Source organism: Rhinopithecus roxellana, chromosome 1 (genome assembly GCF_007565055.1).
Source record: "Rhinopithecus roxellana isolate Shanxi Qingling chromosome 1, ASM756505v1, whole genome shotgun sequence".
Lineage (NCBI taxonomy): Eukaryota > Metazoa > Chordata > Mammalia > Primates > Cercopithecidae > Rhinopithecus > Rhinopithecus roxellana.
The window spans coordinates 180,360,321-180,383,519 of record NC_044549.1 but is presented as its reverse complement, the minus strand read 5'-3'; the positions used below and the strand labels follow the sequence as shown (position 1 = coordinate 180,383,519).

Genomic DNA, 23,199 nt, shown 5'->3' with positions numbered 1-23,199 from the left:
GTATCTCTCTGTTATAAAAGTCTAAAATGTTACTGGCATAAAATACTATCTTCAAGCCATGGTTCTCAAACTTGAGGATGAATCAGAATCTCAGAATCTCCTGGAGGGCTCGTTAAAACCCAGAGTGATGGGCCCTTCCTGTGGAATTTCTTACTCAGTGGGTCTAGGGTAGGAGTTAAGTAATTTGATTTCTAACAACTTCTAAAGGTGATACTGATGCTACTAGTTTGGACACCACACTTTGGGAACCAATGCCTTAAATATTTACCTTATACAGACAAGCCATGAATTTTCTCTCTGTGGTATCACTGAGAACAGCATTAGTGGTAAAGAAAGGGATCTGGCATTTACTGAGCACCTATGACATTTGCCATCTGCCAGGTACCTTACGGGGCACTTTATACACATTATTCTATTTCAGCCTCACAGCCACCCTGTCAATCAGTTTATGATTATTTATTGAAACCTTATCATGCATCATGTAATGTGCTGTGCTAGGTTTTGGTAATGTGGGATTAACAAAACAGACATAATCCTGACCTTCTGGATATTATGTTTCAGCAAGGAAGACATGCTTGAGCAAATAATTATAAGGGTGATTAGCCTGATGTATAAAAAATGGAAGACCAGAGAGGCCAAGTAAATTGGCCGTGATTACACAGCAAGTGGGAGACAGAGGAGACAAATAAAACCGTTAAAACATTTTGCTCCAAAATGTAGAGTCCTTCCACTAAAACACAGGTGCTCAGACTTTTGATCCACAGGGAGCTTTACACTCTTAATAATTATTGAAGACCCCAGGGCTGGGCGTGATGGCTCACACCTGTGATGCTAACACTTTGGGAGGTCAGAGTGGGCAGATCACTTGAGGTCAGGAGTTTGAGACCAGCCTGGCCAACATGGTGAAACCCCATCTCTACTAAAAATACAAAAATTAGCCCAGCGTGGTGGTGTGCGCCTGTAATTCCAGCTACTCGGGTGGCTGAGGCAGGAGAATCTCTTGAAGCTAGGAGGCAGAGGTTGCAGTGAGCCGAGATCACGCTGCAGCACTCCAGCCTGGGCAACAGAGCAAGACTGTGTCTCAAAAACAACAACAACAACAACAACAACAAACTGAAGACCCCAAAGAGCTTTTGTTCATGTGTATTAAATCTATCAATATTTACTGTATTAGAAATTAAAGCAGTTTACCCTTTAAGAACTGCTGTACCAGACCCATGCTGCAAATAGTAACGTCTTTTCTAGACTCTGAACCTGAATATGTTTTGATAATTTTTGTAGCCATCAAAGATGAGAAACTTCTCATCTCCTCCTAAACATTTTTTTTTTTTAATCCAAGGGCTTCTTTTAAGCTTTAGCCTGTATGTCTTGTGATAGTGACTTGTTAAATAAAAGCCTGATCTGCTTTGGAACTGTCTTTTGAAATATTTAAATCTTTATTTATTTTAAAAAGCAACAATTAAAGTATCAATCACGGCCCAAACTAAGATGTAGTGGCTTTATTATCCCTTAAAGGATGTAGCTGAAGGCATTTTGGAAGATAACAGCTCATAAAAGTTTGTGAGCAGCATTGTGTTTGAGTTTCTCTGGGTACAGGGTACTGCAAGGGAAGCCCCAGAAAGTAGGCTGAGGGATCACTTCTGCTGCCTCGTTAAAGCAAGAGAAAAAAGATGAATGATTGGACTCAAGTGTTTGAGGCTTTTATATGATGTTGGCAGCTGAATCATGGGTTAACGACGGAAATACTGCCCTTTCCCCTCATTTTAATTAGTTATCTAATGGGAATGAGAAGTTCTCTAGATATTTTCTCTTGGTGTGTAATGGTCCGTGCTTGTTCAGACACTTTGATGCTCTGGCTGACTCTGAATGCTTTATAGCATCATGAAGTTTAACTGAGTAAAATCAACTGAAAGGGAGCTGACATAACTCAATGTGGTTCTCAATGGGTGATCAATGAACTCAGATTTCTCTTTATTTTTATGGAAACAAGTGGATGAAGGGGGCTGCTGCAGTAAGGTTAGAGTGATTATTTGGATGTAGTGAATCCTTGGATAAGAAGTTAGAAAACAGGGAATCAAACAGTTATCTGACATCTAGATCACTGGTTTGCTGACCAACTTTTAAAATTTTTATCCAGATATCTGACATCAGGCACAACTCACCACCAAACAAGTCAAAAAAGTGCAGATGATCGTTTGTCATTTTAGTAGAAGCTGAAATTCACTGTGAAGGATCTCTGCCAGCTGATCTCAGGCAGCATGGATTTTTTTTTTTTTTTTTTGTATAGCATCTTTGTGTACAGAAAATACATTTCTGGAGAGAAGCACTTGCAGGAAGATCCAAGCATCAGTGATTGTACTGGCAAGTTGTGCCTGTTTTTTTTTTTTTTTTTTTTTTTTTTTTTAATGTCACATCAAGCAGGAATCTGTGCTGTCCCATGAGGGGCCATCTCCTGGGAACTCTTTGACCTGAGTTTCTTATTCTTTATAAAGTTGTGAGTTACTTGTTAAGAATTCTCAAATTTTGACTCAATGATCCCATGTGAACAATACATATTCTCACTCTAAATGATGAACCCTGTTGGTTTCGCAGATTGGTAGGGCTGCTTTTAAGAACTCCTTTTCTCTAAAGCAGGCACAAACAGGGAATATAGGTGGGCCTATTTGTTCCTTACTCACCTACCCCTGCCCAGGGAATGGGCTCAGGGAAGACCAGACCTGCCTTCTGATCCTACATGTCCATGTCTGCCCTGTATTTGACTTGCCAGCCAAGCGAAGCAGTCCTGAAATAGACTTGCTGTCCTCAGCAGAAATGGTTGATAGCTATTTTCTATGGGGTTGAATAATAGGGTACCTGCCTAAACCCACGGGAACATCATCTTCCCTATGCTGGGGAGAAGAGATAATATCCAATTTGGGAGACCTGGTGCTTGGTTACTTAGATCAAAACTTCTATTCCACTTTGCTTGGATGATCAGAAACAGTTCTATTTGTGAATCCAATTCCCTTCCTGTGTTTTATGAATAGCTAATAGCTGGTTACAAAGTTTACTTCCTAAGATCCTTGTTCTGTGATTTCTCTCCTTTATACATACATTTTTAACTTCTATGAATGGGGAGGTTTGAGGTAAAATAAGATCTGATAAGAGAAACTTGAAATCTGCAGCCCAAAAAAGGTCATTGTCAAATGAGATCCAGTAGAGTAGGGATCAGCAATCTGTAGCACATGTATCAACTGCAGTATGCACACTTTTTTTCATAAATAAAGTTTTGTAGAAATACTGTCATACCTGTTATTGCACATAGCTTCTTTGACCCTATAATGTCAGAGCTGAATAGTTGAAATAGCGACCATATGATGTGCACCGCCTGCTATCTGATTCTAGACAGAAAAAGTTAGCCAACCCCTGCATTTGGAGCATATTTTTATTTGACCATCTCCAGGAACCTATATAGGAAATATATATACGGTTTCAAAAAATCCAAGGGATTATTATTCTGAAATATGAGCTATGGGCCAAATAGCTAAGTAGTAGAACTTTGTTGCTATGTATTGTGAGGATCTTGCACACAGTAGGTACTTGTGGCATGAATGATTATATATTTCTAGATGAATGACTTATGGTGTGGGTTCCACTTACCCATTTATAAAATCAAAGTATTTTATTTAATCTCTAAGGATCTTTCTTGCATGACTATTCTACATAATATTAGCAAGAGAGGTGATGAGGCAAATGTAAACGCCTTTGATTCTCTGCATCCCAGTGTGCCAACGCGACAGCCACAGTCTCTTGAATCACCATCAGTCAGATTCATTTAGCATCAGCTGGAATTATTAGGCAGGTACAAAAAACATGACCATCTGCTGTCACAGTGCTATCAAGAATCTTACCTGGAGAGAAACAAGGGGATTTAAGAGTTGAGAGCATCAAAGTTATGCTTCGTGCTTGTTCTGAGTTGGCTTATGGAGGTGGGGTTGAAGAACATACTGTTTGTTGTTTGTGTTCAGCAGTGTTTGAGATTTCCTCGTGTGTGGGTGCAATCTTGGGCATGTTCCAGGTGTGCAGGGCTAGGGTTAATAGCATCCTGTGATGAGCTGCTGTGAGTGCCTTCACTCATGTACCAAAATCATAGGTGAAAATCACACTTCCACTGGTTTCCAGAATTACTCTTTAGGGAGTTGGAGAGCTATGGATGAATTGCTTGGTGGGGCCGAGATGATGGTGATTACCTAGCTCTTATTGTCCTCCTTGCATCCCCCAGGGAAAAAAATGTAAACCATGTGATCCTGAAAGAAATGTTCGTGCTCTGTGATATGAGTAGGGTAGCTGACTCCCAATTCAAAGCATATACTATGCCACCCTGCAGGAACTGGAGTTCCCACAGCCCCCCTTTTCTGAGAAGACAGCTAAGGTTTCTGTCCGCTGTCACAGATTTGACCCCATGGTCACAGATTTGACCATGGGGTTATCATTTATTAATTTAGACATTTTGGAGGCAGGCACGCTGGCTCTGCTGAGGTGTGAGCAGAGCCCCAGCCTCAGCCTCCACATCAGAATCGCAGGCTGCACCCAGAGTTTTCCTCTCAGGCACTCCAGCCTTCGGGAGTGCTGGGATTCAGACGGAGCAGCCCTGCCTGCCTCCCATCTGTGGTAAGTAACTTACTCTCTATGGCAGGATGGGATGGCTGAGAGCAGGCAGGCAGTGAACAACCTGGGGCTGAGGAGGGGGAAAGTCCTTCACAAACTCTTGGCTCCCATGTGCAGGACACAGGCTACTTTTTTCCATTTGGGAAGAGAAGGGTAAGAGGAACAGGATGGGACTGACACTGGCATGATGCAGTTTGTGTGCGTTCTGACTCTTGAACCTTCAGGTTCCAATTTGGAATTGGTTTGACTTTAATTTAGAGAGCGATGATGGTGGTGAGAATGTGCTTAATGAAGTGTCACAAGTTTAAATGGCCTTTCCCAGCCGACACAGGCTGTAGGGCTAGTGGGCATGGACAGATAGACAGATACAGGAATGTTGCATAAATAGACTTTTTCTGGTCCTCTTGGCTGAAGGGCAGCCTTTGTTCCTTTCTTTTTGTTTCTGACAGTTCTAATTCTTATTAGAACTTTTGAGAACCATTATTCAAAAAAAAAAAAAAAAGAAAGAAAGAAAGAAAAAAGAGGGATTGCTTTTTGATCTGCAAATCAAAAGCATGAATTTGGTTAATATTACATTTCAGTAAAGTGGCATCATTGTGTCAAGGGAGAGCATTATGGTGAATTTTCCTGAATGCTGAGTTTTTTATCAGTTGCTTTTATTATTCTGTTTTTAAAAGTAAATGGACAAACTATAACTATATGATTGTAAACCTTTCCTATTCCTGTATATGTATATCTTTATCTTTATATGTCTCAATAATGTATATCATCATTCATCAAATTTATTTTTCAGATGCATTTTGTCACAGATTGATGAAATACTGTACCTATTAATTTGAATCAAATTTATTTAAATTTTAATCTAAAACAATAGCTATATGACTATTTCTCCTACTCACCAAAGTGGGCTTAAATTTCATGTGCAATCAAGGTAGTCTTAGTGTAGAATATTTTTTTTTAATAAGAGATGGGACTGTTGCTGCAGCTCGGAAGTGAAGATGCTAATATTTAGTCTCACAAAATTGGACATAATTTAAAACTTTAACACACTTTCTTGCCTGTTTTATTTGTAAATATTGTTCCTGGCTTTGAGAACTTCAGAGCTTTTCCTATTTTTTTTTTTTGTTTGTTTGTTTGTTTGTTTGCTTCACAACTCCTTAGGAATGTGCAAATGGAAAGGTAATAAAGGAAAATCTTTTCAAGATAAAACATGATTCATAAAGGTGACAGCCATGCCATATGTGAAGAGTGATTAACAGCTGCAGAGTCTGCAAACAGCTTTTTAAAAAGTTCTTGATAAAGTAGAGTTTCTCATTATTTCACGTTTTGGTGGTTGCTCAAGTGCATCGCCCTGATTTTTCTAAGCTTCATTTTATTCTGTGGCAATCAAATCACTCTTCAGGTTCCAGCAGCGCTATATTAGGGCTTAAATATTTCACGTATATCCCTGGTTATTCTTTCAATGATATTTTCAATTTCATGACAATGATGTGGTATATTAAAACCATAATCTCCTCTAAAGCTGCTCATTTTATTTCTGTAGCATGAGTTTGGATAGGCAGATGTTAGAGCATTTCCAAGTCTTGCCCATTTGGAACTGGTTTGCTTTAATTTAGAGAGTTGTGATGGTGGTGGAAATGTGCTTAATGAAGTGTTACAAGTTTAAATGGTCTTTCCTAGCAGACACAGGCTGTAGAGCTGGTGGACACAGACAGACATAAAGATGAGGTGTGCTAGGGGAAGAAAGTCCCTACTTCAAAATTCAGTTGTCATTTTAGCAAAATAGGTTACTTCTAGAAAATGCATTTTCATGAAACTTAGTTGGCAAATTAATCAATCACTCTTTCTGATTAGCAAACCCCTGATAACTTGCTTTGCTTCTCAGGAGTACAGGATAGTAGTTTTAAAATATTGTTCATGCCACAGTTCTCTTGAAGAATCTGCTAAAACCATGAACTCTCTCACCTGAAAAATCAAATTCGCATAATTGTGTGCATCTGATTTCGGGGGTTTATGGACATCCCTAAAGCATACACCTTCTTTTCCCATCAAGAACTCCTTCTTGGTCACAGCAATAGATGCCTTCTATGTGGCAAACTTCTTTTTTAAAAATATATACATTAACACCCACACACTGTGGCATTTCCATTAGAGGGAAAAGGGAGCAAATGGGGACGTCTTAGGTAGACTCTTTTTTAGGATTACCACAAAGAGTTGTGCATTTGCCAAGGTTTGGACATCCAACCTTCCTGTGTTGTCTGGGGGCACACTCTGAGTTGAGCATCTGGGTCTTCAGGGGTGGGCAGAGGAGGAGTGCTAGCAGCGCCTCAGGGAGTTGGCAGTGAGAGAGGCATGGCTGTATGCCAATGAGTATCCTCAAAGGTTGTCCCCTGCCCCCACCCCATGGAGCCTCTGAGCCCCGATTCCCTGTTGGGCTGCCCAGGAAGCCAGTGGGCTGAGCATGTCATGTGATGCCTTGGCACTAATAAGAGGAGAAGGCCTCCCACTGTAACTCCTGGTGGAGGGCCAGTGGCATCCCAGGCTTTTGCCCAAATGTCCTTGAGTTCTATACCCTGAGCCTTGAAATGCAGCTTTTCTGGGGCTGACTTCCCAGGATCGGTGGTGCTGTACTTGCAGGAGATGGTGTTTGCTAGCCAGTGAAGCACCAAATCAGCAGTGAATGTGGTTCACACACAGCTTTATGCAGGTGCATCAACAAGCCTGGAACTAGGTGCTGGGTGCCCTCTAAGACACCAAGAGCTATTTTGGAAATAGAAAGTGAACAAGTATATAAAAATGGAAGATCCAGAAATACAAGGGTAAGACTTGTCCTTTATTCCTTCTTTTCCTCTTTTTTCCATTTTCCCTACTCTTCTTTTCATCCTATCTTCTACTCCTTTTTTATCTTTCCTTCCATTTTCCTTTCCATCCTTCCTTTCTTCTATTCTTCTCTCCTTCTCTCTCTCCCCTTCTCCCATCTTCTCTTCTCCCATCTTCTCTCACTCCTCCCTTTTCATCTCCACTTTCTTCTCTTTTATCATTTCCTTTAGTCTTTTCTTCCTTTATATCCATCTGTTCTTTCCTTACCACCTTTCTTCAATTCAACAGACATTTTCAGTTGTTTATCAGGTACTGTTTCTTATTAGCTTGTGTGGAATTTTGTTTCCCTTTCCTTCACAACAGGTCTACCTTCCAGCTACTGAGGGACATTTTTGTCCTGCATCACCTTTCCCCAGCTCCTTCTTTCTCCTTTGCTTGTCTTCCTTAGTCATGTGATCGGCTAGCATATATTGAACACCTACTGCATGCAATTTGCTGCCTTAGAGAAAAAAATCTAAAATAGTGATGGACTTCACTCTCAGGAAGGTTAAAATTAAATTTAGGAATTGAGGTACACACATGTGAAAAGGCAATAATATGTAATAGTTACATGATGTCACCAAACAGGAATGTGAGATGATGCAAGACAGTGTGAACATGACTGCTAGATGAATGAAGGTGAAGCATTTTGAGTCCTGAGAATGGACCAATTTGTGAGATGGGTGGGTCTGAGAAAGACTTATAGAGAAGGAGTGTAAGCTAGGTTTCCAAATAGAATTTTAACATTCAGAGAGGAGAGAAAATTTCAATCCAGGAATTGATGTAAGTAAAAGTGCAGTGGTCTTCATTTTTGTAACCCCAGTTTTTCAAGGTAAAATTCCAAGGGAACCTGCTTTCCTCTCTCAGGGTTCCTCTGACTTCTTTACTCCCGGACACAGTTTCCCCCAAATGCCATTTCTCTTCAGCTGGTGATGGGCTCAGGGGAGCCAACTAGTCTATCTCAGACCCATTCTTGATCCGTAGATCGGTCACTTTGTGTTGCAGGCAAAGACCTGCTGGCAGTGGAAAGCTCAGTTGAAGAGAGAATGTTGAAATATGAGCCCTAGATTGGTAGTTGAAATTCCAGTCTTTAATTTTTGTAAGATCTTGGGTAAGCCAAAGCATGTCTCTAAGGCTAATGGTCTGACATGCTGGATATCTCAGAGAGCCTGGGAGTCAAGAATTTTGTTTGGAATTCCTAGGTTAAGTGGTCGAGTATGATTGAGTTCAATCCAGGGTATAACACCTGGCATGCTAGTGAATCTTTGCTTGCTTTTTATTGCACAGCTCAGGATTGAAAGAATCTTAGAAGTTATCTTGTCTTTTACATGGTCCAATTATATAGGTCTGGAAAAGTCTCCCATTTTCTTACTCATGTACATTTAATCTGTGTTTTTGGATATTTTCATAGCAAATGTATGGCTATAAGCTGAAACGAATTCAAATCATATCGTTTCAATATTCCCAATCCATGGAGAAATATCTTATTTTCAGGTGCCTGAGAAGCCCCAGTTCTAGGCTTACGTCTGAATGTTTTGTGGAAATGACTTGCATAAAATCCGGCTGAGATGCTGTGTTGTCAGCCTAGCTGTAGAAGTTGAAGATTCCGTTTATTCCCTCTGAGGCTGGCATTTCTCTGTGATTGTTCCATTTGATCCCTTCAATGGCTTAGCCTCATCAGCAGCATCGCTTGGGAGATATAGGTTGTTGAGGTCCCCTCTGCTTGTGGCCCTTTGATTTTTGTCCACAAGTAAAGTATACAATCCTTTTATCAAATATCTGCTGGCTGCTTAGGATACACATTTCTTAATTGGTACGTTTTGACCAATTATTGAAAAGTTTACATTCCGACATCATATCGTATATGATATATGTGTTGGGTGTGTGCGTGTGTGAGTGTGTATGTTTAAGGAGTTAGAAGAAAGGACTCCTTTTCCTTTTAAGGACAGCAGTTGATCCTTAGAGTCTATTGGAGCTTTCCTTCCCTTCTTTTATCAGGTGAAACTTGGTTGAAAGGGTTGCCTTCTAGCAGAAAGGAAGGGGGAAGATATGCCTGCTGGTAAATGTAAGCCTCACTGTATGCTCTCCTAGAATGCTGTTGTCAAAAGGAAATTTTGGTATTATTTTATTTAACTCTCTATGTTATAAATAAGAAAAACCTAAGCCCAGAGATGTGCAATAATTTGAGCCCAATTATCTTTGCAGCAGATTAAAGATAAACCAGGATCAGAGTATAGCTTCTTTGACTCTCTGAAATAATTAGATGCAGAGAATCTTTGCACCCTATTATAAAAAATATGTTAGGCAAAGAATGCAATGATAAATAAATTATATATTTGAGCAGCGGAATAAATCAAACAGTTTGTTTCATATTTAATTGAAAGTGATTTAACAGAAGTTAAAAAAGTTTTAAAAATAAGAGATAAAATTGTTTTTAAGAATACAGAGATATTTTACAAAAATAATAGGATCCATTTTTAAATATTCTTGGTTAAACAAAAGTCAAATTTTTTCCACATGACTTTCTCCTGATATGATATAATGACTTTGGAAGTATATAATACTAAAATAATTAAAAGCTATCCAATTGCTCAAAAACATTAAGTAACTATTTTTTTGAATGACAGAAGCCAAGAACACAATATATTAAAAGACAATAGAAATATAACCCTCCTTATATATACCATGGAATGCAATTAAAACTATAATTAGACTACATTTTCTACTCCCAAATGTCAATGTTAAAAAGAACAAAGAGAGAGATTAAAATAGTGTATATAGTTTAAAACATTTTAACAAAAACAGAAAGAAAAAGGAGAATAGAAATAATCTGGATACTGAGGAGGGAAAAATCAAGTGGTCTAATGAACAAAATCATAATTTCTAGCCCAAGCTTGGTAGTGCCTCTTTCTCTCCCTCCTCCTTCTCAGGTGACCCTAGCCCTTACCTCAGTCACTAGGAAAGTCAGGGAGCTTGCTCCCTGCCCTTCTCAGAAGCAGGATCTTGGAGAGAGGAAGACATGAGGAGTGGGGGTGGGAGGAGCATTGGGGAGGAGGAGGCTGGCCCAGGGGCCATTTGTTCTATCCATGTCCCCTTAGGGAAAGGGTGCTCCATTCCTGGCTGTAGGCATATTCCCAGGGCCTTCCAGCCTGCAGCTATTGAAGGAGAGACTTTCTTTACAGAGCTGTGGACATGTCTTCCAAGGCTCTTCACCGGCAGCTGCCACTCTTAGAGCTCAGTTCCCTTTAGGAGCCCTCAAGAAAGTGTAACATTCTCTATGTCATGGGAGAGTGGAGCAGGAGGAGTTTACTGATAATTGTGCACAATTTGGCTGAGCTTCAACTCAGACTTTGTTTTTTTTCCCTCCTCTCAGAGTCATTACTGACAACCCCAAATACTTATTGATCACCTATATTGGTTGCATTATTGTAAGCAGCATTATACGAAGTTAGGACCATAGGCTCTGGGGCTGCCATGCCTGGGTGCAAATCCGGGATCCACCACCTCTAGCTGCATGATCTTGGGCAAATTATACCATCTTTTTGTGTCCCAGTGCCACTATTTGTCAATGTGGAATAATAATAATACTAGTTCTCCACTCATAGGTTGTTGTGAGGTTATTAAATGAGAAGGGACTTAAAACATTTTGAATAGTGCCTGACATTGAATAATTATTCCCAAAATGTTAGCAATTATTATATTATTCTAAAACACTAAGCAAGGGTGTAATAATATTAACAAGTATAAAATACCATCTTTACATTGGGGGAATTATGGTCTAGTCTGGGAAACTGGACACTTTTTAATTATGAAAAAAAAAAGTTGACCTTGGCTCTGATAATTAGTAAATGAAGAGTTGTGATGTCTGAAGATATATCATCATGCCTTCCTGCTGCTGTCTGTTGGTTACGGATGAGCAGAGGTTTCCTGTTTCCCAATAAAGTGTAAAGCATGTAGTCAATGTAGTGACTTCCAGACCCTAGTCCTCTGAGAAATCCTCCTTGTGTTTTATTCACTCCTAAAAACAACAACAACAACAAAAACAAAATAAAACTTATGGTTATTCAGGTATAATTCAATGTAATTGCCTAAATAAATACAAGATACATGAGTTCTTTTTATTTTTTTTTTATTTTTGAGATGGAGTCTTGCTCTGTCACCCAGGCTGGAGTGCAATGGCGTGATCTCAGTTCACTGCAACCTCTGCCTCTGGGGTCCAAGTAATTCTCCTACCTCAGCCTCCTGAGTAGCTGGGATTACAGGCATCCACCCCCATGCCTGACTAATTTTTGTAATTTTAGTAGAGATGGGGTTTCACCATGTTGACCAGGCTGGTCTCAAACTCCTGACCTCAGCTGATCCACTCACCTCAGCCTCCCAAAGTGCTGGGATTACAGGCATGAGCCACTGTGCCCAGCCAAGATACATGAATTCTTAAATATGCCGCTGTTATTAGGACCTTCTCATTGGTGGTTGTCTTTTTAGTATCCCGAAGAAATGTAAAGGAGACCACCTGACTAGCAGACTCTTGGTTTATTAAAGTCATAGTACTCAGATGCCATGGAAGCTAGTGTTCAGATATATCTTAGAATGAAGCATCCATGCTCCAGGTAAGTCCCTTTTCTTACTGCATTATATCAATCTTCTCAGTTTAATTTTCTTGTCAGCTTAATTTCGTCAAGGGTAGAATCAGAGGAAGCTCTTCCCGCCATTGCCATCTTACATGCTAATTTCTATTTGCCCAGGAGTCTCTTGATGGCTTTCACAGCTTGTGTCTATAAGTTGAGCTCAGGTTCTGCCCACCCATGCCCAGTACCACCTAGAGCAAGGATCAGCACACTGTGACCAAGGGGCCAAATCTAGTACCATCTTTTTATTTAAAAGGCTGGCTGGGTGCAGTGGCTCACATATGTAATCCCAGCATTTTGGGAGGCCAAGGTGGTCGGATCACTTGAAGCCAGGAGTTTGAGACCAACCTGGCCAACATGGTGAAACCCCGTCTCTCCTAAAAGTATAAAAATTAGCCAGGCGTCATGACACATGCCTGTAATACTAGCTACTCAGGAGTTTGAGGCAGGAGAATCTCTTAAACCTGGGAGGCAGAAGTTGCAGTGAGCAGAGATTGCACCACTGGACTCCAGCCTGGGCCACAGAGCAAGACTGTCTAACAAAAAAAAAAAAAAAAAAAAAAAAAAAAAAAGCAAAAGAAAGCTTTATTGGAATACAAGGATATAGATCCATGACTATATATATTGCCTGTGGTTGCTTTTGTGCTACAATGGCAAAATTGAATAGTTGTGACAGGGACCATATGGGCCCCAAAGCCTAAAAAAGGTACTATCTGTCCCTTTATAGAAAAAGTTTGCTGACCTGTGACCTAAGGATTAGACATTCCAGTCCCATAAAGGAACAGAAAGAAGTCTTCCTGAGGCAATACGGGGGGCAGAAATCACCAAGGTTCTACAGAAAGGGAAATTCAGAATATGAAAGGATAAGATGGGAGTAATAAGATTGGCCGTAGAACAAAGGGGATGATATATTAACTGGAACACTTTTGACACAGGCTCCTGTTGCTTGAGCTGTGGTATAGTTTCTTCTAATCCCAATTGAAATTGTCCCTCATAATATGATCTCATCACAGAAGTCACATGCAGTATTACAGTGGTGAAAAATGTTGTGAGTTGCTTTGAAATGAGGTCCTATTTTCTCATAGCTATTCTATGCGGGCTGTTTACAATTTCAGAACAAAACTAAACTGTCCTTTGGGATTTGACTTTACTTTCTTAAATGATGATTCTGAACTAGGTGATTAGGGTTTCCCCTTCCTCAGCTACCAGAGCCTCCTCATTTCTTTGCAGGTACTAGGTTTTTCTGGGCCACCAGCTATATATGAAATGTCTCTAAGGAATGTACACGTGGCAATTATTTCCCATTCCCTTTCCATCATTAAAAGGGCCACAAGGAAAACTTAGCTATGGAGTGTGAAATCCAAGCTTTTTGACCAAGGAATCCTGTGCAAGTGCTCAGGAGCTATTTGTTTTCCATGTGTAGTTAATCCTGTCTGTACAAAGAGGTTGTCAATCTGATTCCAGTTCTCTGCCAACTCGTTTTTGTGATTTTGAGCAAACCCCTCTCTAAAGCACAAGGGGATCTATCTGTGGGCCTAAGCTCTGGGACTCTTCTGCTCAGCAGGCTGTACACTGTGGCTCAGGAGTGCCTCCGTCTATGTAGGATGACTTTGCTAATTTTCACAAAGCTGCCCTATGGGCTAGCAGCAGGCCTATTCCTTCCTGTTTCTGAGCTTCAGTTTCACCAGCTCAGAAAAACAGAGGAGATGGTTTCCAAGCTATTTTCTAGCCTTGGAGCTTTAATTTGGAGGTCCTTTGAGACAGTCTGTGTGGGTTGGGTAAGCAGCTCTCTTCATGCTCTGTGGTGCTCCACTACTGGGGTGCCTTTGAAGCTATCAGGATAAGCCATGTGCCAGGAAGTTCTTGGGGCTTGGAAAAAAGGGAGCTCTCGAGTTCCTCTAAGGACAGGACTCTAACAACTAGAGGTAACAGCATTAAGGCAGATATTGGCTATGGAGGGGGAGGAGGGGTGTCAGACCAAAGGCAGGTGTGGCTACATCTGGCCCTATTTTGCTCAGCTTTGGAGCAATGAAGAGAGGTCATGGCCCCTCTGACAACATGCACTGTGAGAACATTTGCCTAAGTATCAGGTATCGACAATCTTTTCTCCCTGACCAGGCCATCACTGGGGTTATGCCTGGCCACTGAAAATGGGGACCTGGACACAAAAGTGTCCAGATACCCGGGTTGAGCAAAGCAACAATAATAAATGTCAGTGAGGTGCCCTGTAAGCTGTGAGTACATGATGGTGAGGCTCACATTGCAGGAGTCAAGGAACCCTCTAAAGAAAGAGGCCATGGCTCTGAGCATTCTTGAGATTTCTGTCAAACTCAAGCTAAAATTTCCTCAGATTACTGAAGCATTTGGTAGATTTCTCTTAAAAACCATGTTTTGTTCTTTTTTCCTCCCACTTTCTTGGGCCATAATAATCAGTGCTTAGTTATTTGTAGCTGTGTGTAGAGAGGGTGCTAAATGCTTTCTTGTCATCCCATGTAATTTAAACTTCACGCCAGGTTAGGTGTAGCTGGTTCTGTCTACATTTGGCCAAAGAGGAAACTGAAGCTCACTGAAGTTAGGCAATCTGCCCAAGGCCATAGAGCTAGAAAATTCTGCACCTAAGATTTAAACTCAGAATTTATAGCCAGGTGATAGTACTTTTCAAAGCCACTGTGCCCCATGCCTCCTATATACTGCCTTGAATGTGGCTAATTTCATTGCTAGTGCAATGAGGCTGCAGGCAGAGAGCACTTCCTTATCTGTTTAGAGTTAACATAACCCAAGGGTTCTCAACTTCAGCACGATTAACATTTTGGGCTCTAGAATCATTTGTTGTGGCTATCCTGTGCATTATAGGAAATTTAGTAGCATCCCTGACTTTTACTTACTTGGTGTGAATAGCAGCTTCCCCATTTTTTCCCAACTCAGTTGTTAGCAACTTAAAATATCTCCAGGTTTTGCCAAATAACCTCAGGGGGCAAAATTAGTCCTGATTAAGTGAGAGTTACTCACATAACTAAATGTTTACCTACCATTAAAAAAGAAATCTCTGCATATATAATTTTTTTCCACTGGCTCTTCTTTTTCTCCTCTTTTGTACAAAAACTCTGTTATGAATGACTTGGGTCATTCTCCCTGCTGGACTGACATCCTGGAGTGTGTCACTGAAAACCTTCACCTTGCTGGCATCTTCCCAAGTTTCTCAGACACCCTGTCTTTGAGCCTGGAGCCTCCTGGGGAAGTATTAAGAGCCAACCAGCTATGAAAACAATGTGCTCTTCCCTGTGCTAAGTGCCTCTTCTTAGGCAGTAAAATGCTTCAGTGGTATGAACATATGGCATCAACATGGCCTCTGAAAACCATGCTGGGTGTTTAACAAGCATGGAGGGATGGGGACAGGCTGTGATGAGCTCTGGAGGCTTATAGAACAGGACCTCCCCTCCCCCAGGAGCAGAGGTTCCTCAGGGATCTTGACTCCACATAGACCAAGGCTTTGTGGGAAAGAGAGCTGGTGCCTTGAAGCTATTGCATTTTGTTCCTTTAACAAAACACCCTGCAGACCCTGACATCTGCCACAGAGAGAGACAGAGCAGCCATGTGACCCAGTGCCAGCTCTTACCTCTGACTCCAGACAGGCATTCTGCTGAAGTCCACCTTCTATTAGGTAAGAGGATATGGGCAGCTCTGCAGGACCCACTGAATTCTGTGTGCACACCCTCCCTTCTGAGGGCAGGGCCCATCAACTTTGAGAGTTCTAGGCCAAAATAAACAGCCTAGAGTATTGGTCACAGAGCAGGTGTCACGGCTGCTCAGCAGCCTGGTTTAATAATTCCAGGATGCAAAAGGCTAGAAAGGTCATTGGCATATTTTTCTAGAAAAGTGGACTGCCTGTGAAATATTTTAATAATGCTTAGAGTGAGACACCTCCTTCTTGAGTGATATTATCAAGATGATGTATTGATAATATTTTTATGAGATTAAAAAAAACATAAGTTTTTGGAGTTAAATAAAACTACCAGGAAAAAATCATTAGATGTTCAGGGAGCTCTTCTTCATAAAAGAATTTATGGGCATATCTGACTGAACCCATAGCTGACAGTGTAAAATGTACACGTCTGTGTACATTCATGCCCATGTGCACAAATGTGCACATATACTCTTTTCTTCATATGGAAAGATCATGGGGCTTTTGGCCAGATGAGCCTGTTTCAATTCCGGCTCAGTCACTTCCTGCATGTAAAGCACGGATGAGTTGCTTAAGGTCCCTGAGCTTGTTTCCTTGTCCTTAAAACAGGAATAATAGCTATATTAGGGCACTGTGATTAAGGTTAGAAATAATGTATTAGAAGTTGCAAAACATAGAAAGTACTTGGTAAATGATATTATTTTTATCAACACAATATCTTCTTATGAACCTTAAATAAAACAGATACTGGCCGGGCGCGGTGGCTCAAGCCTGTAATCCCAGCACTTTGGGAGGCCGAGACGGGCGGATCACGAGGTCAGGAGATCGAGACCATCCTGGCTAATACGGTGAAACCCCGTCTCTACTAAAAAAATACAAAAAACTAGCCGGGCGCGGTGGCGGGCGCCTATAGTCCCAGCTACTCGGGAGGCTGAGGCAGGAGAATGGCGGGAACCCGGGAGGCGGAGCTTGCAGTGAGCTGAGATCTGGCCACTGCACTCCAGACTCCAGCCTGGGCGACAGAGCGAGACTCCGTCTCAAAAAAAAAAAAAAAAAAAAAAAAAAAAAAAAAAAAAAAAAAAAAAAAACAGATACTAAGTCTGTGCTAGAATTGGTAATTTTAGATTACTCTTCAATAGTTAGGCTGTTCTACCTAATATTTACTCCATTTCACTCTTGAGACTGGGTGTGGGTATGTTTTTCATCTTGTATACCTTCATTCAATCCTCATTCAATAAGAAATAATAAGTTATATTCCAATTATTCCCATATAACATCTTCAATGCTCCAGCTTTTCATTCGTTCCACATTTATTAAGCACCTACTGTGTACCAGACACTGATCTAGGGGCTGGGAATTCCACAGTGAAAACAGAGACACAACCCCCTGCTTTCCAGGAGGTTACATGCACAGTGTATTCCAGCCACACCTCCAACAGAGAAATGTGCCATTCAAACTGGAGATATCTATTGTGAAGAAACTTTGTGCCACACTCTGCTGATTGCTTAGGGAAGACGGTGCAGTGATGAACAGAAACCCTGGAATATGGCAATGATGGTGGGTGTGTTGGGTAAGCGACACATGAGCAAGTGACTGTGAGACAGAAAATACAAAATCGTGACAGGTGTCATGGCAATCCAAGAATTGGTTTAGAATTAAATTTATGATGAATAATTCATTAAGGCTTACTAAGGAAAGTTGAATAGAGTGCTTGGAAACATCGTATGTGAATGTTTTAATGAATGAACTGTTGAATGAAAAACAAAGGGCTGCTGTGTATGGTTGTGCAGGTTTCACATTGCACAACTCCAAGGCATACCATTTAAATTGTGGAGATAGTCAACATGCAACTTGCATATGCAGCAACTCTGCCAAACATTTCACACATACGTCTCATTTAATACTTCCAACAATTTAATACTTACGTCATGTTTTCTTCATTTTGCAAGCATGGAGTTGGGGATTCAGTGAGGTTCATAAAGTCAGCAGGGGTACTCTTAATTGGCATGCAGACATATCTGACTCCAGAGTTGCTCCTTGGAGAACAGGAGAAAACAATCCCTTGAAGTTTAAACTTGATAATGTGAGTCATGTCTCATCTTTGAACCAAATGCTTAGGTTTCTGGGGTCAAAAAGAAGTGAAGACAGGGAAATGGTTACTTTCCCAGATTTTGGGTTTCAAGTCATGAACTCTGTAAGACCCTTGCCCTGTTTTCTGTTATTAGAACATCATACTCTTAGCTCTTCTTCCTCATTTCTTCAAGAGAAGAATGGATCATACATTCTAGAAAAATCCACCTGGCAGAGATGCCGAGCACATCATCGTCACCATTAACAAAAAATAAAGGATAACAGCCCTGGACCAGCAGAAGTGAAAAGCTGTCATTGTAGGAGCTTTTATTATAGCAGAGGATCGGCTTCTCAGCAGGGGAATTACATCCAATTCTGATGTGCTGTTTCTTTTAGAACTCATTTCTGATGTCATCCCATTCTTGAATCAGCAGCAAATTAGATAATACAAGGTCAGGTTGGTGTCTTCTCACATCTAGTTGATTGTGAAATAACATGTCCTGCTCCGCACTGCCCCTTTGTGGTCTGGGCACGTTGTATCCCCTTGTGACCTTGGAAATCCAGTTACTTCTGATTGCTCATTGCTTCTCAAGGCAATTTATTTCTCAATCAACTTTTTAACACAACAGCTCAGTCCAGAGAACTAAAAGAAAAATGGAAAGAAAGGTTTATGTCAGGTTAAAGAAATATTGTGGATAACAATTAACACAATTTTAAAGTTTCAGGCAACAGAGGATTTTGAGTTACATGATTTTGGAAGAGGAATGCAGCAGACCTGATTTGGAAACATCTTGCTTGTTATGCTGTAAACTTCTCTCAAAATGTCACAGTCTGTAGATACTTAGAGAGAGCCTAAGTTGTAAACAGGTTTTGCATCTTCTATGCTGTTCATTTTTCTTAAGGCAAGGCGGGGAGGAGTAAGAAAGATTTATATTTTTGAGTTATATGCTTGATTTCTTCCCAATGACCCTAAGAGGAAGAAATTATTATCTCAATTTTATTGATGAGGAAAGAGAACTCTTACAGAGTCCTATGGCCCATGGTGGTGTGTCTAGGTTTTTGATCTCTGGACTGACTCCTGCATAGCCATGCTTTTTCCATGATATCATATATTTTGACAGTCAGTGAGGGACCACCTTCCTTAAATAGAAGGAGCAACAAGTTCTATGTTAGTAATGGTAATATCCCCCGCAGGTAAATAAAACAACACTAGGTTGTGATCAGTGAGTAATTACTCTGTGTCAGACAGTGTACTGGATGTTATATTCTCACAGAACTTCAGCAAGGAAGATGCTGTTTTCATGCCCATATGACAGCTGATGATGCTGAAGCTCAGAGATGTTAATGACCTCCCCAGGGTCATATGGCTGTTAAAAGTGCCCTGTCTTTGTAGTATTATGTTTTGTTTTCTCTGTTAGACTTCAAACTTCCAGGAGGCAAGGACTGTTTCTTATTACAATTGACCCTTGAACAATACGAGTTTGAACTGTGAGGGCTTTTAGAAGTGGATTTTTTTTTTTTTCAATTAAATGCAAGATGCAAAACATGCATATACGGAGGGCTGTCTTTTTTATACGTAGGTTCCAGAGGACCCACTGGGAAACTTGGGTATGTGTGGATTTGGGTATATGTGGGGGTAATGGAACCAATCTCCTGAAAATACTGGGGAATAACTATATTTTCCTCATCCTGAAAACCCCCTGCAAAGTGGTTTCCCTGTGGTAGGTCCTTAGTAAACACTGAAATAGATGAACGTCAACTGGTCCTGAATTCTGCCTTCCCTGATCTGTGCTTTTGGTCCCTTCACACGTTGACCAATCCTGTATAATCAGGTGAACAGATGGAGAAAAAGGATATGTTAGTAGATTGTTGTCTTCCTTTTGTAAAGTATAGTAGCCTATAGCTACTATAGTAGAAATAGCACATTCATTGTTGTGTTGTTTTTTGGTGACTATTAGGATAGGATAGGTCATGCTAACTTGACAGATAACCCCAGTAGCTTAATACAATTGAGTGGCTCTCCAGGGCAATTGTCCTCTGGTATCAGTGGTTCAAGAGACTGCCTTGATCTTTGGCTTTGCCATTTCAAAACAAGGCTTTCTTCATAGTTACCACAGAGAGCAACTGGGTGCTGAATCTGTTTTGCACCTGTAATTGAAGAGCCACACATCAGTTCTGGTCACATCTTATTGACTGAAATTAGTCACATGGCCCCAGTAGTCCACTCAGAAGGTGGAAAAGAGGAATTATCTTTTGTGCCCAGAAGGAGAGAAAAATGGATATGAGTGAGCTCCAGAAGACTCTATTCTAGTGATGTTGATTCTTTATTTTTTTTCTACCTCTTAGTCATAGAAAGGATTTGAGGTAATGGCTATACTACCATAAGATTTCTTCAGAATAGCTTCATAGTCTTGCAGTTCCACTGGGAATGTGCTATAACATTCATTTCCAAATGCTTAAACATAGTGGCTCATGTCCAACTCTGGCTATTTGAAATTTCTAGATGTTGGTTATACCAGTAGCTGTACTTTTTTAAGGGTAACATATTTCCTGTAAACCATCAGGAATGTTTTAGTTCAGGAAACTGTTTCGTTTTCTTTCTTAATACTGTTTCAAAGGCTGGCTTAACTTGAGTTCTTGCTTTTTTAAATGTCAGTATGAAAATATTTTTCATCAGATTGTTTAAATCTTCACAATACAATGCTAAGTAAACTTAGCAGAATATAAAACTATATGCATTATGATCCCAAATTTCTCTTTCTGACAATTGTTGTCTGCATCTTTCTTTCTCTGTCTCTCCACAAATACATACACACGTATCAGACATACATGCATCGTATACTGAAATTTAATACACCAAAATATTAGTATCAGTTATCTCAGAGCTTAAGAGTAATTTTGATTTTTTTCTCTATATGCTTTTCTAAATTAAAAAAATACTGAAAAATGCACTTTTGCTTAGATGTGTTATAATCAGAAGATACATTCTATATAGACATGACATAGCTATATAACGGATTTTTTAAAGTATCTATTTTTTTTGTAATTTTCACAGAAGAGAATTAAATTATGCTCATTTTAGATTACCTGCCTGCTTTGTTGCCTTTTGGAAGCCATTTAGAAGTTGGAGACAATGCTGACAGAAGGGTGTGGAGAGCAGAATGGGAGGGAGATGCCATTCAGAGATGAGGAGACCATCATTTCCATCATGAAATCCAATTTAATCAGGGTCAGCCAGCCCCTGCATTGCTCTCCCCTTCTACCCTTTCAGGTTAGTTAATTTGGGGGCATCTTCTGGGTAGTGCCATCTTGTAATTAAAATGCTGGTGCTGGCAAGTTCCAGCATCTCAGCTTCCATGGCCCCTACCTGTCAGCAGCCTTGTCTTTTTAATCAGGATCTATATTGCTCCCTTCTATCAAGTAACTTTTTACTTTCCCAGATCCCAATAAACTTGGATGGAGAAGAGAGACATTAGCTGATTTTTAATTTAATAATTTGCTTCTCAGGAAGCATACTAAAAGATGGCATTATGATGGTTTGTGTAATATAATTCAAGGACAATGTGCTTGTTGAGGTCTTATTCCCACTGACTCCTCACCCATTGTAGAGCCAGGGTGAGCAGAAAGTCTGTCACCCAGAAGCAGGTGGTGAAGATGACTTTTCATAGAAGTAGTATAGAGAGAAGGGCCCTCAGCCATCAAGGGCATCACACACCCTGCTGTCTGAATCATGAGAGGAAGGACATCAGATGTCTACTAGACTGCTCCTCAGGAATAAATTATCTAGGCAAGGTCCTGGGGTCAGCAGAAGGTGAGTAGACTGGTGGGGGCTTTGTGGAAAGGCTGATTAGACCTACAGCTTAAAGCCTTTCTGACAAGAAAGCATCATCTAAAATAGGCTGAGGAGTTGCTCCCTGTGACAAATAACCCTGTCCTTCCTCACTTATCCCCTTAACTGCATAGTTTCCCTAAAGTGGCAGCCATGATGTCGTCTGTGTGATCCATGTCAATTCACATGCATGTGAATGTAGTGTGTACATTCAATGCATATGCAAGCCATATCAGCTTATATCTGCCACTGATGAGTAAACAAGCAGATTGTGTCTCTGACAATGTGTTTCATTCTGAACTCACAGTTAGTTCATTTAACTCTGTTTTTCTTGTACCCTAAAGTGTATATGAATCATCTGGAGATCTTGTTAAAATGCAAATTCTGACTCAGTAGGTCTGCAATGGGGCCTGAGATTCTGCATTTCTTGTCAGGTTCCAGGTAATGCTGAGGCTGCTGATCTAAGGACCACATTTTCAGTAGCAAGGACTTAACTGACAGCTGTTGTCTTCATTGGGATCATCAGCCTATCAGAAGGGAATTGGCAAAGCTTGGCTTTTTGATGCATTCTTCTATTTAGATTTTTACTTATTACAAAGGATACTTATTTAAATATGCACTTTGATATGTAAATAACTCTTAAAGGAATTGACTCATGTTCTTTTTGTTTTTGTTATTTATACCGAGAACAGAAATGTCCAAATGGACACCATCAACTGATTTTCTGCAGATGTAACAGAAACACACGTCCTCACATAAACCCTGCATCATATTTTCACAAACTGCAAGCTTCCTGAGGACAAGTGTCAATGCTTCAGGCAGACAAATGCTTAATAAAGACTTTCTTGTCATTTTCCACGTTCTTTTAGTGCTATCTTTTTGGATGAACTTGGGAAAAAAGAAGAAATGTATTTGAGTAAGATGTGGCAAGAAAAATTGGAGAAAATCCTCTGGAACTTCACTGTCTTATATTCTTGTTGAAATCAGAGTTCAACTCCTTACAAGAGTTTCATAAAAGTGACAAGTCAACAACACATTAATGAGAGCCTTAGTTCCTGTCACTGGCCTTTTCTTCCTCCCAGGCTTTCTGCCAAGACATGGGTTTAATTTAATATCTCCATCTCTGCAGCAATTGGTCTTTGACCTTTGAGATTATTCTGAATGCCATGGTGTACTATTGAGATGATAAATGGGGCAAATAAGAGGAGTCAAGTAAGAAGACACAGGGGCTATCACCATAGTGGGTGTAGGTGCCAGAGGTGATGATAAGATTGGCAGCCTAACAGATTTTTATTAGCTGGTGCTGCTGGGTCTGTGATGATATCATCCTTTGGAAAGTAGCCTGGGACTCACTGGGAATAACATAACTTGGTTAAGGAAAATAAAAGTGTTTGAAAAGGATCATAAATAGGAAAAAAAAAAAAAAAAACACACAAAACCCCTACTTAGCAGCAGCTGATCTAGGGAAGTTAGGAAAAGAAATT

At 40.4% G+C, this 23,199-nt stretch overlaps 1 protein-coding gene across 2 annotated transcripts in view; it reads left to right on the top strand.

Annotated features, from left to right (window-relative positions):
- CPNE4 (copine 4) overlaps positions 1-23,199 on the top strand; it is a 736,278-nt gene that overhangs the window by 15,096 nt on the left and 697,983 nt on the right. The gene's annotated exons all lie outside the window — the stretch shown is intronic.